An 11,069-nucleotide genomic window follows, 5' to 3' on the forward strand; every position below is an offset into this window, starting at 1 on the left:
CCAAGAGCCAAGCCCGTCTGCTGGGTTCGGCAGCTGGCGTCGCACCAGTTCACAGTAATTATCTTTTGGGGGCCTTTAGGGAAGTGTCTGACATAGAGGCTTCTCAGATTTGTTTTTCTAAATCCTCGGATGCGCTCTGGTTTACTGAAGAGTACGAATAAGGAAGTCAGCCCAAGAGCCCGCAGCTCCCGAGACAGCACCAGTTTACTTGGAACCGGGAAGGAAGCCAAGAACAAACGAAGAGGAGGGTCTCCGAATAGCAGCACTTCTCTTCAGGTTCCACCATTCCGGAGACAGAAACCTTAATTCCAGGGTACAATCTGGAGGCGTAAACAGGAAAATCCTCCGGAGCGGCCTCTCGCTCGCCTGGGAGGGGAGGCTTGATTCTTTGGAAGGCAGGGAAGTGGCTCGCGGGGGGCGACTGGGGATGGTCCGTGGCAGCAACCGCGGAGAAGCAGAGGGGCGATGCTGGCGCTCGCAGCGCGGGATTTGGGAATTCAGAACCGGACTCAAGGGTCACGGCTTCCAGGTTATGGAATAGAAACGTTTGTTTGGTATTTTGACTGGTGTAGATCACTTGAACTGGAGCAGTAAGATGGTAGCACAGGGTAGGTATGGCTGTTCCAAAGGGCATAAAATAAGCTTGCACTGCGCCGCCTGGCAGGTGGCGCGCCGTGATCGTATAGTGGTTAGTACTCTGCGTTGTGGCCGCAGCAACCTCGGTTCGAATCCGAGTCACGGCATACCAGATACTGGTGGCGGCCTTACTTTTTCAACTCTTTTTCAAGAGTTGCAAAGAGTTTGTAACCTTTTCGTTTCCAGCAGCATCGCAGAAATGCTCTCGACAAATTGGGTGAATTGTTTCTGTTCAACTCGTTCCGTGGCTCGCCCACTCAAAGCAAACTTAAACAGTTCTGGCGGGGCCGCCCTTCAGGGAAGTTTGGGGATCCTTGGAGCTGCCACCAGGAGTGCGGAGGTGAGACCCCTTTGCTTCTGACTCGGGAACTCAGCGCCCACCAGGTGTTGGAAAATGAAAAGTTGGGCGAGTGGAATGAAATCGCTTCAGGCTGACTTCCATCTGACCTGAAATCTCGCTAGGACGTTTACACGTAATGGATATGGTCTTTTACTCAAGCCACACAAAATTTTAGTATTTAAAAATAAATTCGTGCACCCAGTGACGCGTCCCTTAGCCCCACTTCCACCCACCGCCCTGGTCGTCCAGGTTTAGGGAAAAGAGGGGATTCGGAGAAGGAAGCAGGGGCTGCAGCCCCAAGGTCCCGGGAGCGCAAGTCCCCACGTCCCTCCGGGTGTTTGAGCCTCTCATCCCCGTTCCCTCAAGCTCTTTCGCCTCAGGGAGGAGAAACCCGGCTGTCAAAGTGACCGGGTCCACGCAGAATTTGCGGAAACATGTAGGTTTCGAGACTCGTGATTCCCCGTCTTCTGCGAGGCTGCTTGGCTCCGCGCAGTCCGCAACATCTTCTCAAAGCTTTGAGTTTCCGGTGGTAAAAGGCTACTATTGTGTTCACAAAATCCTACACCTTGAGGTCTCATTCACACGGACTAGTTTGTACCTGGGCCATGCAGCCTGGCTCTGGAAAGAAATGACTTTCCTAAAAGAGTCCCTCGCTTGCCAGCGCCCGGCTAGCTCAGTCGGTAGAGCATGAGACTCTTAATCTCAGGGTCGTGGGTTCGAGCCCCACGTTGGGCGTTGACCTTTTTGTTGTTTCTATTAAAATCTTTTGTTGTTTCTATTAAAATCTTCTGTCAGCAGCCAATAATTACGAATTTCTAAACAGCCACTGAGGCCACTGTTGTTTCAAACTTTGGCAACAATTTTCGGAAATCTCCTTTATTCGCCCCAAATTGAGAAATCTGAATCAGGGATTGCGGTCGTTGAGACCCAGGTTCCCTGATCCACTGCCGCCCGGGGCCGAAGCTTCTGCGGGGGCAAAGCTGACGGGAGCCGGAGCAGCTCCGAGTTCTGACCCGCGGTGCTCCCCCCCTGTCCTGCCGCGACTCTGCTCCACAGAGAAGATTCCTCAGGACCGGACTGGATGGAAACACGCTCGTTCTCTTCTGCTTGGTGGGAATTTTGGTTGAGGTTTTGAAAGGTCTTCTTAGCTGGTTAAAAAGGTCTTCCGCTACGTGCTGAGGAGCATCTGTTTTTCCTTTCCAGGTTTTGAAGCGTTCATCAGCCTCAAAGGGCTGTAAAATACAACTCGTTTAAGAAGATCCCGAAGCGGGGAAAAAAGGAGCGCGCCCTGGAAAAGGACCTGGGGAGGAGGAGGAGGGACGCGGAAGTGCCCCGAGAAGCGGAGGCGTGGATGGGGCGGGGCTGCAGGCTAAGGGCGCGCGCGCGGGGAGCCTCTGGTGCCGCCCTGCGGCGGGTGGGGCCCGCGGGTTGTGTAGTAGTTATTGATCCACCCGAGAACTTTGCTCTGCCCGGAAAGCTTGAATGTGTTTGCGCTACATTTGTTCCTGCCAAATCGCCTTTCAGTGTTGGAATAGGTAGGTGTGACTTAAATTGTTCAAGGCGAATAGGAGCCAAGTTTGGCCCAAATCGAGAGGCTTCTCCACCACCACAAGGACATTTAAATCCTCATACAAGTCGTCCGCCTCCCCTCCCTAAGGATCGTTCAACGGTTCTGGGTTTTCTTTGTTTTTTGTGGGTTTTTTTTTTGTTTGTTTTGTTTTGTTTTTGTAGTTTGTAAATACGCTTCAGTCTCCCTTATGTATCCCACCAACCATCTCCGGGATGATCCATACATGAGGCCAGTTATTCTCAGAAGTGTGGTGCCAGGACACACATCAGCATCACCTGGAAACCTGTGAGATATGCAAATTCTCAAGTCCCACCTCAGACCCGCAGCATCAGAAACCAGAGGCTGGCCCAACAATCTGTGACCTAGCTCTCTAGGTGATCTACGTAAATAAATGTTCAAGTTTAGGAATCACTGAGTCAGTGCAGCCTGCTTCCCTGTCAACCAAGATACAGCACGTTCACGGGTAGGGGACTCAACATCACAAAGATAACACCGCTCCTTAATTTTATGGTTTACATAAGAATATCAAAAAGTGTTTCTTAGAATTCAAACTGGGCAATATAATTCTAAAGGTTAAATGGAAATGGAAAAGTAACAAGCAGAAATAACTCAGGGAAATTCTTTTTTTTTTTTTAGAACAATAAGGAAGAACTAATCCTATGGAATATTAATTACAGTAACTAAAATAGTTAAGATATCATGTATGAATCGACAGTCATAAATGGGACAAGAATCCAGAAGTAGACCAAAATACATAAAGAAATGTAGTATATTAGAAAGAAGATCTTGAACCAGTAACTCTAATGAGGAGTTTTTGAATAACTAGGTACGTGTCTAGAAAAAAAATAATGGTCAATGAATATCATGTCCTTTACATAAGGTAAATTCTAAATTGATCAAAGATTCAAATAATAATAAAGAGAAACATAAAAGTTCTTGTAGAAACATGAAACAATTATTTTATTATCTTGGTGTGTGTGGTAAAAAGTTGTTCTATGACATAAATTCAGAAGTCCTGAGAGAAAATATCCATGAATTTGACTACATAAATCAAATGAAATCTTTATAAGTCCAAACACAAACAACAATTTGGAGAAATATTTGCAACTCACATTGCGCTAAAAATCCTCCACTTTAAGTTCATACTTTGGTGGTTAACATCCTTCTCACTGCCCTAATTGTGAATTCACACCCCAAAACAGCTGAAACCCCTTGATAACAAACCCAACCACTGGACTCTAACTTCCTTCACCTCTTCCCTTCTCCCCCACCCCCCACCCTACCCTTCTCACTCCCTCCACACCTCTCTCGCTTTGCTTTCCCTCCACACCACCCGAGACCCAGTAAAGACTATGGCCCACAGCTCCTCACTGTCTCTACTCTCCCCTGTTAAATAGAGCACCCTGCCCGTTAGGCCCCTGCTCTACACAAGGTGACCCCCCTCTTTGGGACTGTGAATATAATAAACTTCTTCCTTTCAAACCTGCTTCTTTTCTGTGGCTGCACCAACTTCATCAAACCGTACCCAACACCTACATTCTTAGAACATGCATCATACACAAACAGCTAATTTCCCTAATATTTACAGAACTACATAACCACTATGAAATAGGCCAACAACCCAATAAAAATAGCAAACATATAAAGAATAAAAAAAAGAAATTTCTGGGGCACTCAGTTGGTTAAGCGGCCAACTCTTGCTTTCGGCTTGGGTCAAGGTCTTCCGACTGGTGAGTTCCTCTGGCATCAGCTTCTGTGATGGCAGTGGAGCCTGCTTGGGATTCTCTCCCTCCTCTTTCTCTCTCTAGCCTATCCCCTATTTGCACTCTCCCTCTCCCAAAATAAATAAATAAATATTTTAAAAATTAAAAATAATGAAAATAAAAAGGAAAATGCAATGATAAGGAAAGATATTCAACGTTCAATGCTGTTATTAATGAAAGTAATGCAATTTAAAACTACACTGAAATAACATTTTTTTACCTATAGGGAATGATAAAATTTTTAAAAGTTTAATTTGTTGGAGAGGTTAAAAAATATTAACGAAAAGGTAAATTGGTGCAAGTTCTACAGGGTGCTTTTAAAACAACATCTTTCAGGGGCGCCTGGGTGGCGCAGTCGGTTAAGCGTCCGACTTCAGCTAGGGCACGATCTCACGGTCCGTGAGTTCGAGCCCTGCGTCGGGCTCTGGGCTGATGGCTCAGAGCCTGGAGCCTGTTTCCCATTCTGTGTGTCCCTCTCTCTCTGTCCCTCCCCCGTTCATGCTCTGTCTCTCTCTGTCCCAAAAATAAATAAATGTTGAAAAAAAATTAAAAAAAAAATCTTTCAAATATCTAAATAAACTTTTTCTTTTTTTTTACTTTTAAACTCCACATTTAGAAATTTATTCCACAGACATGCCTACACACGTGTGAAATTAAATATATACAAGGCTGCCCAGTGGGCCTGCACTTGGGGGCCTCCCGCCCTCCCCAGCTGCCCCCACCATCTCCTGGGGTCCACCCCCAGGCACCTGGAGTTCACTCATCAAATCCCCGGGTGTATTCCCCAACTCCCGAGCCCCGCCCCATGCTGAGCCGCCCCCCCCCCCCACCCCGCTGCCTTCCAAAGGCCCTGGGAGCATTTTTCATTAAGCACAACACTGGAAACCTCTCTAAATGCCCATCAGTTTGGGGGGCAACTAAAAATAGGACAGTACAACTAGACAATTAAATATGGTTCGGCAAGCTGTCAAAAAGAATGAGGAAGTTCCTGATATTCCAATCTGGTGTGATTGGAAAGAAATGGTCCTAACATTTTGCAACTCCTCCCATCAGGGGGTGGAGCTTATGAGCTTATTTGTCCACCATCTGAATGTGGGATTGGCTCCGTGACTTGCTTTGGCCAGTGCTGGCACCTTAGCAAACCTGATGCAAGAACAGGCTTGAAAAATGTTTGCATAGTGGGGGTTAGCCTCTTTTTGCTGCACTGGGAATCCTGAGACCACAGTCTGAAGACCCAGTCAGTGTGCTGGAGAGATTACATGGAGAAAAAGGTCCATCCCAGCTTTTCTAGTCAATTCAGCTGTACCTCAGACATTGCTTGAGCCATCCTACACCGCCCAGCCCCAAATGAGTTGGCTTAGGCCAGAAAAACTTCTAACTCACAGAAGCACTAAAAAAATAATAAATTATCATTATTCTGAGTCAGTAAGTTTGGGATAGTTTGTTCAGTAAAAGCTAACTTAAATTCACTGAGACATAAATCAAGTGAAGATTCCACAGTGAGGAACCATCTTATCATCTGCAATCATTTATATCAAAAGGATAATGGTGGTTGCAAGAGATACACACTTTTACTTGTATATACATCAACATCTCTGGAGTGATACAGAAGAAATATAAATTTATATAAATATTAATATAAACGAAAGGGCCCATTAAGTACTCAGTATAATGGATAAAAATAGATCATCAAGTTTCAAAACAGTAGGGACAAGGGAGGGAGGCAAACCATAAGAGACTCTTAAATACTGAGAATAAACTGAGGGTTGGTGGGGGGTGGGGGAGAGGGCAAAGTGGGTGATGGGCATTGAGGAGGGCACTTGTTGGGATGAGCACTGGGTGTTGTATAGAAAGGAATTTGACAATAAATTATATATATTTTTTATTTTTATTTTTTTTCAACGTTTATTTTATTTTTGGGACAGAGAGAGACAGAGCACGAACAGGGGAGGGGCAGAGAGAGAGGGAGACACAGAATCGGAAACAGGCTCCAGGCTCTGAGCCATCAGCCCAGAGCCCGACGCGGGGCTCGAACTCACGGACCGCGAGATCATGACCTGGCTGAAGTCAGGCGCTTAACCGACTGCGCCACCCAGGCGCCCCGACAATAAATTATATTTAAAAAAAAAACAGTAGAGACAAAGAGGAGATCCTGTAAGCTTTTGGGAAGGGAGGTGGGAGAACAGTTTAATGTAAATCGTCAAGAATTGGAATGGCATCTGCCTTCTCTACAGTGTTGATACCCTCCAGTCTATAACCATCATGAACAAACCTGTAATCAAAGTTGGGTTTCTTGGCTCATTGCAACGAAGGAGACAGCAGACACGGTGGGGAACTATGGGACAATTCTACCTTTGGAAATCTTAATAATTTATATTCAAAAAGTAGGAGAAGAACAGGGCTAAATATGAAATTGGTAAAGAAGCAACAATTACTTGGTTGGGAAAGGGAGGGGAAGTTTGGTCATTTTTTGTGGTTTGGACTGTGTTCTGCTCATGCTCAGAGATGATCATTGTAGGAACGCTGGCCATACTGACTCCATTTTTGGCCGCCACTTTGTGTTGCTTGGTGATCTTTCTAGTTTTATGTTCTCCAGACGCCCCCAAACATTACTGTCCATGTCTTGTGATCACAGGGGAGACAAGGGGACCAAGTGTTCCATTATGGCCTCTAGCAGGTCTATTAAGTTTCAAACTCAGAGGGGTACCTGGTTGGCTGGTTGGTTAAGCGCCTCAGGTCATGATCTCCCAGTTTGTGAGAACCCCACACTGGGCTCTGCGCTGGCAGTGTGGCGCCTGCTTGGGACTCTCTCTGCACACCCCTTCACACCCCCCCCCCACACACACACACACCGTCTCTCTCTTTCCAAATAAATAAATAAATAAACTTAGAAAGGTTCAAACTCGGATAACAGTTTTCACTTCCTGGTGCACACATGGCACCAGGAGGTGTTAATGTTACCCAAAACTGTTGTCTGATTCGTTTTTCCTTCTCAAAGTGCCTTCTCAGTTTGGGGGATACTTTACACTTCTTCTGCCTTCGAACAATCATGAAGTAGTTCTTTTTTTTCCCCCTTTGCCTCATCATGATTATAGAGTGATTTTGTCTGATGTTGGTGCTCTGTGAAATTTTTTAGTTTTAACAGGTGAACATCACAGCCTAGGTGTTTTCAGTCAGGCCCGCTGTAAGCGGATAGCAGTGAAGAGACATTTTTTCTTTCTCAAAAGCAACTCTAGCAAATATAAAACAACAATGAAGCAATGCTTTCAAAACTCTGAGGGCAAATAAGTTCAACCTAAAATTCTCTATTTAGCAAAATATCAATTAGCAGATATAATATAGGATATGGATATAATAGACCTTTTCAGACATACAATGTCTCAAAGACTTTGGTTCTCAAGCAACTTCTCTACAGCATGTGAAGATAGCCTGGTTCATCTGAGGGTTTTAATGTATACTTATAAAGCAGGTGGTTCCTTTGTCATAAAAGTAATAAAGCCATGCTTGTTGACTTTATGGAAAAATAAAATTGTTTATTAAAAACAATCAAGTTAGTACATGTTTAGCCTTTGGGAACTGGGGGGGGGAGCTAGTAGAGGTGATGAGAATTTTTTAATGTATCTTTCTATAATCCCTTGATTTTCTGTTGTCACACACACACACACACACACACACACACAATTCCTCTAGGAGGAAAAGATAAAAGACAAGTTCTGCTCCCAACTGCACGTGACTGTTCTCAAGTCTGCAATCTGATCACTCACTATAAAGGGCATATTAGACACTCAGGAGATGCCTCTTTATGTTCCCACCTCTTACAGATTTAATGTTTCTGTCCTTCCCTAATCCGTATGTTCAAGCCCTAACCCCCAATGTGATGGTATTAGGAGGTGAAACCCTCAGGAGGAGGTCATGAGGGTGGTGCCCCATGATGGGATTAGTAGCCTTATACAAACAGGAAGTCTCCAGACCCTCCTCTCTCTGCTCTCTGAAATACACTGAGACGGTGGCCATCCGTAAGCCTCAAAGAGGGACCTCACCAAGAACTGAATCTGCCACCACTTTAATTTTTGACTTTTCAGCCTCCAGAACTGTGAGAAACACGTCTGTGGTTTAAGTCACCATATCTATTGGTATTTTGTTATAGCAGCCTGAGCTAGGACACCACGCAAAACCTCGGAAAGGATCACAATAAAACTTTATAAATCTATTTGAGAATGTATTCCCTGTTTCTGTTTCCTCTGAGAAGTTCCCTTTAGCTATTCACCTCAGCTCACCAGATGAGGTTTTAAAACAAGTGTCACATACCAGCAAAGACAGAACAATTCCACAAGATCAATAGAATGGCCACCATTATTAAATTCCCCCAAATAAAGTCCTGAGAATGCAGTGTCTCCTCTTGCTGCCACAAGAGAAATTTTTAAAGATCCATTATCTAGGGGTGCCTGGGTGGCTCAGTAGGTTAAGTGTCTGTTCTTGGTTTTGGTTCAGGTCATAATCTCAGTGTTTGTGAGTTCAAGCCCGGCATCGGGCTCTGTACTGACAGTGCACTGACAGTCAGTGCAGAGCCTCTTGGGAGTCTCTCTCTGCCTCTCCCCTGCTCTGTCTCTCTCTCAAAAATAAATAAATAAATAAATAAATAAATAATAAAAAAGATCCATTATCTAAAGTCTTAGTCTGATGAAAATTTCAAACATGTCCCCTTTCCAATTTGTATTTGGCTCAGGACCAACCATGAAGGTCCCTCTCTGAAGCATGAGTTCTTGGTTCCTCTTCAGCAGCATAAGCCTGGGCTTCCTGTCACAGGAACACTGGGAGCTGCTCCTCTACAGTCCTATGAATCCAACCTTGTGAACCACTTCCCCAGGATCCCCAGGTGGCAAGAAAACAAAAGAGACTGTCACAGCACTAGCCCCTCACCTACCAGACTTAGGGATGTGGGAGACCAACAAGCAGTAACATTCCCCAAGCCAAAGTGATGGATTTGTGCTGCTATCAAATGTCAGATGGGGTTGCCAAGAAAAGAGTGTTCTCTTAGAAGGTGGGAATATAACAAGGTACAACTTCTGTGGAAGGCAATCTGTCAAGAAGTAGCAACATGAGAAATGGCAAATACTTTGATCCGGAAAGTCCACCTCCAGGAATCTCTTTTAGGGAAATCCATGCATAAGTGATGTTCTCTGAACAGTGATATTTGCATAACGATGTTCTCTGAAGAAGTTTTTATAAGAATAAACATTAGAACCAATGTCCTGTCCAGCAATTAGGGAATGTTTACATCTACACTAGCCCATCCATACCATGAAAAGATATGCAGTTGTTTCAAAGAACGAGGCCAATAAGGAAAATGGTGAGGAAGTGCCACTGAAAAGAGTTACAGCAGCTAATGTTTAATAAACATTTATTCAGTGGTCAAATGGTTCATGTGTGTATCTCTATAACATTTAAATTAACCCATAAGGAAAGTCCTCCTATTTGTCCCCTCTTATAGACAAAGAAATTGAGGCACAGAAAATTCCATAATTTGTTCAAAGTCATGGTAAAGGAATCAAAATTTCCACTCAGAACTTGAGGCTTCACGGCAAGCAGTTTTGTTGTTCGCAGTTCTGGGAATTTTCAAGTTTCCAGGATGTGCAGTTGTAAAAACCCAGTTTGGGAAAGGACTCGGCAGTGGCTCAGGGGTAAGTAAGGCCTAGACGTGAGCTATCGAAAAAAATGCCTTTGCTGAAAAATTTCTTCTTTTAGGCAATTTCATGGAACTAGAGTCTTCGGGCAGCATGCTCTGGGGCCTGCTTTAAAGTGGACAGAAGTCCAGACGACTCTCAGGGTAAATAAGGTCACTAACAGGTAAACTAAAGTTGCAAGTAGCTAGTAAAAGAGACCGTCCCTGGGTGGGCTCGAACCACCAACCTTTCGGTTAACAGCCGAACGCGCTAACCGATTGCGCCACAGAGACACGGAAACTCCACTTCCTAAACTCATTTCCTGATCCCAGAAATTGCTTCTCAACCTCTGGCTGGATATGTCTTCACATTCCCCTACTCGGGAAACTGGAGGCGTGGGAGATACTGAGGCCAACAGTCGTGTCGCTGGGCACGTCTGAACACCGATACCGGCCCAGAATTCACGGGGGGAACTCGGAGAGCCCAACGCCAGATCCACGGCGTCCCCGCCGGCTCCTCGCCTCCTCAACAGCCGCCTGCCTCCAGGTGTCGCCCGCAGCCTCTCAGGCCGAAGTCATCCAGCTTCCAATTGTTAGCTCAGAACTACTCGGGGCGCTCACAGTGAGTCCCTGCGACACCCGGCGGACGCGCGTGGGGACACTACATTACCCCTTTGCCCCCACCTCGCTGCCCGCCCGCGACGTCGCTAAGATGGGGACTCAACGCGGCAGGACCTGGCCTGGGCTCGCGATGCACCCGGTGCCCCAGGGCAGAGCCGGGCACCTAGGAGCCACTCACTCCGCACTAGGGTCCGACTGAGCTGGCCGCCCGGGACCGCCACGCGGCCTCAGTCCGCGGCTGGGGCGGAGGGGGTTGAATTGGAAAAGCCGAAGAAGAGACGGAGCGGGCGCGGGGCAGCCCGGTGACCGGCCCGGGAGAGAGCGCGAACACTCTGGCCGCTAAAGAAAAAGGCCAACAGAAAACTGAAAATGCCAATGTTCCTCCATTTCGATCACCTGCCCCTGGCCTTCTCTCTGCCGGCCACCGCTCGGACCGCAACTGCGTGCGGTTGCTGCTCTCGACTCCGAAAGATACAT

At 46.1% G+C, this 11,069-nt stretch overlaps 1 long non-coding RNA gene and 3 other non-coding genes across 4 annotated transcripts; 3 read left to right on the plus strand and 1 right to left on the minus strand.

Annotated features, from left to right (window-relative positions):
• The first annotated feature begins 153 nt into the window (after positions 1–153).
• On the plus strand, positions 154–3,478 carry LOC115520280. Its single transcript, XR_003970747.1, has 2 exons — positions 154–976; positions 2,180–3,478. It is a non-coding gene; the product is annotated as an uncharacterized LOC115520280 (long non-coding RNA).
• On the plus strand, positions 672–743 carry TRNAH-GUG. Its single transcript has one exon. It is a non-coding gene; the product is annotated as a tRNA-His (tRNA).
• TRNAK-CUU lies at positions 1,639–1,711 on the plus strand. The gene has a single exon. It is a non-coding gene; the product is annotated as a tRNA-Lys (tRNA).
• Positions 3,479–10,191: 6,713 nt separating the features above from the next.
• On the minus strand, positions 10,192–10,265 carry TRNAN-GUU. The gene has a single exon. It is a non-coding gene; the product is annotated as a tRNA-Asn (tRNA).
• Between the last annotated feature and the right edge of the window lie 804 nt (positions 10,266–11,069).

Source organism: Lynx canadensis, chromosome C1 (genome assembly GCF_007474595.2).
Source record: "Lynx canadensis isolate LIC74 chromosome C1, mLynCan4.pri.v2, whole genome shotgun sequence".
NCBI classification, from domain to species: domain Eukaryota; kingdom Metazoa; phylum Chordata; class Mammalia; order Carnivora; family Felidae; genus Lynx; species Lynx canadensis.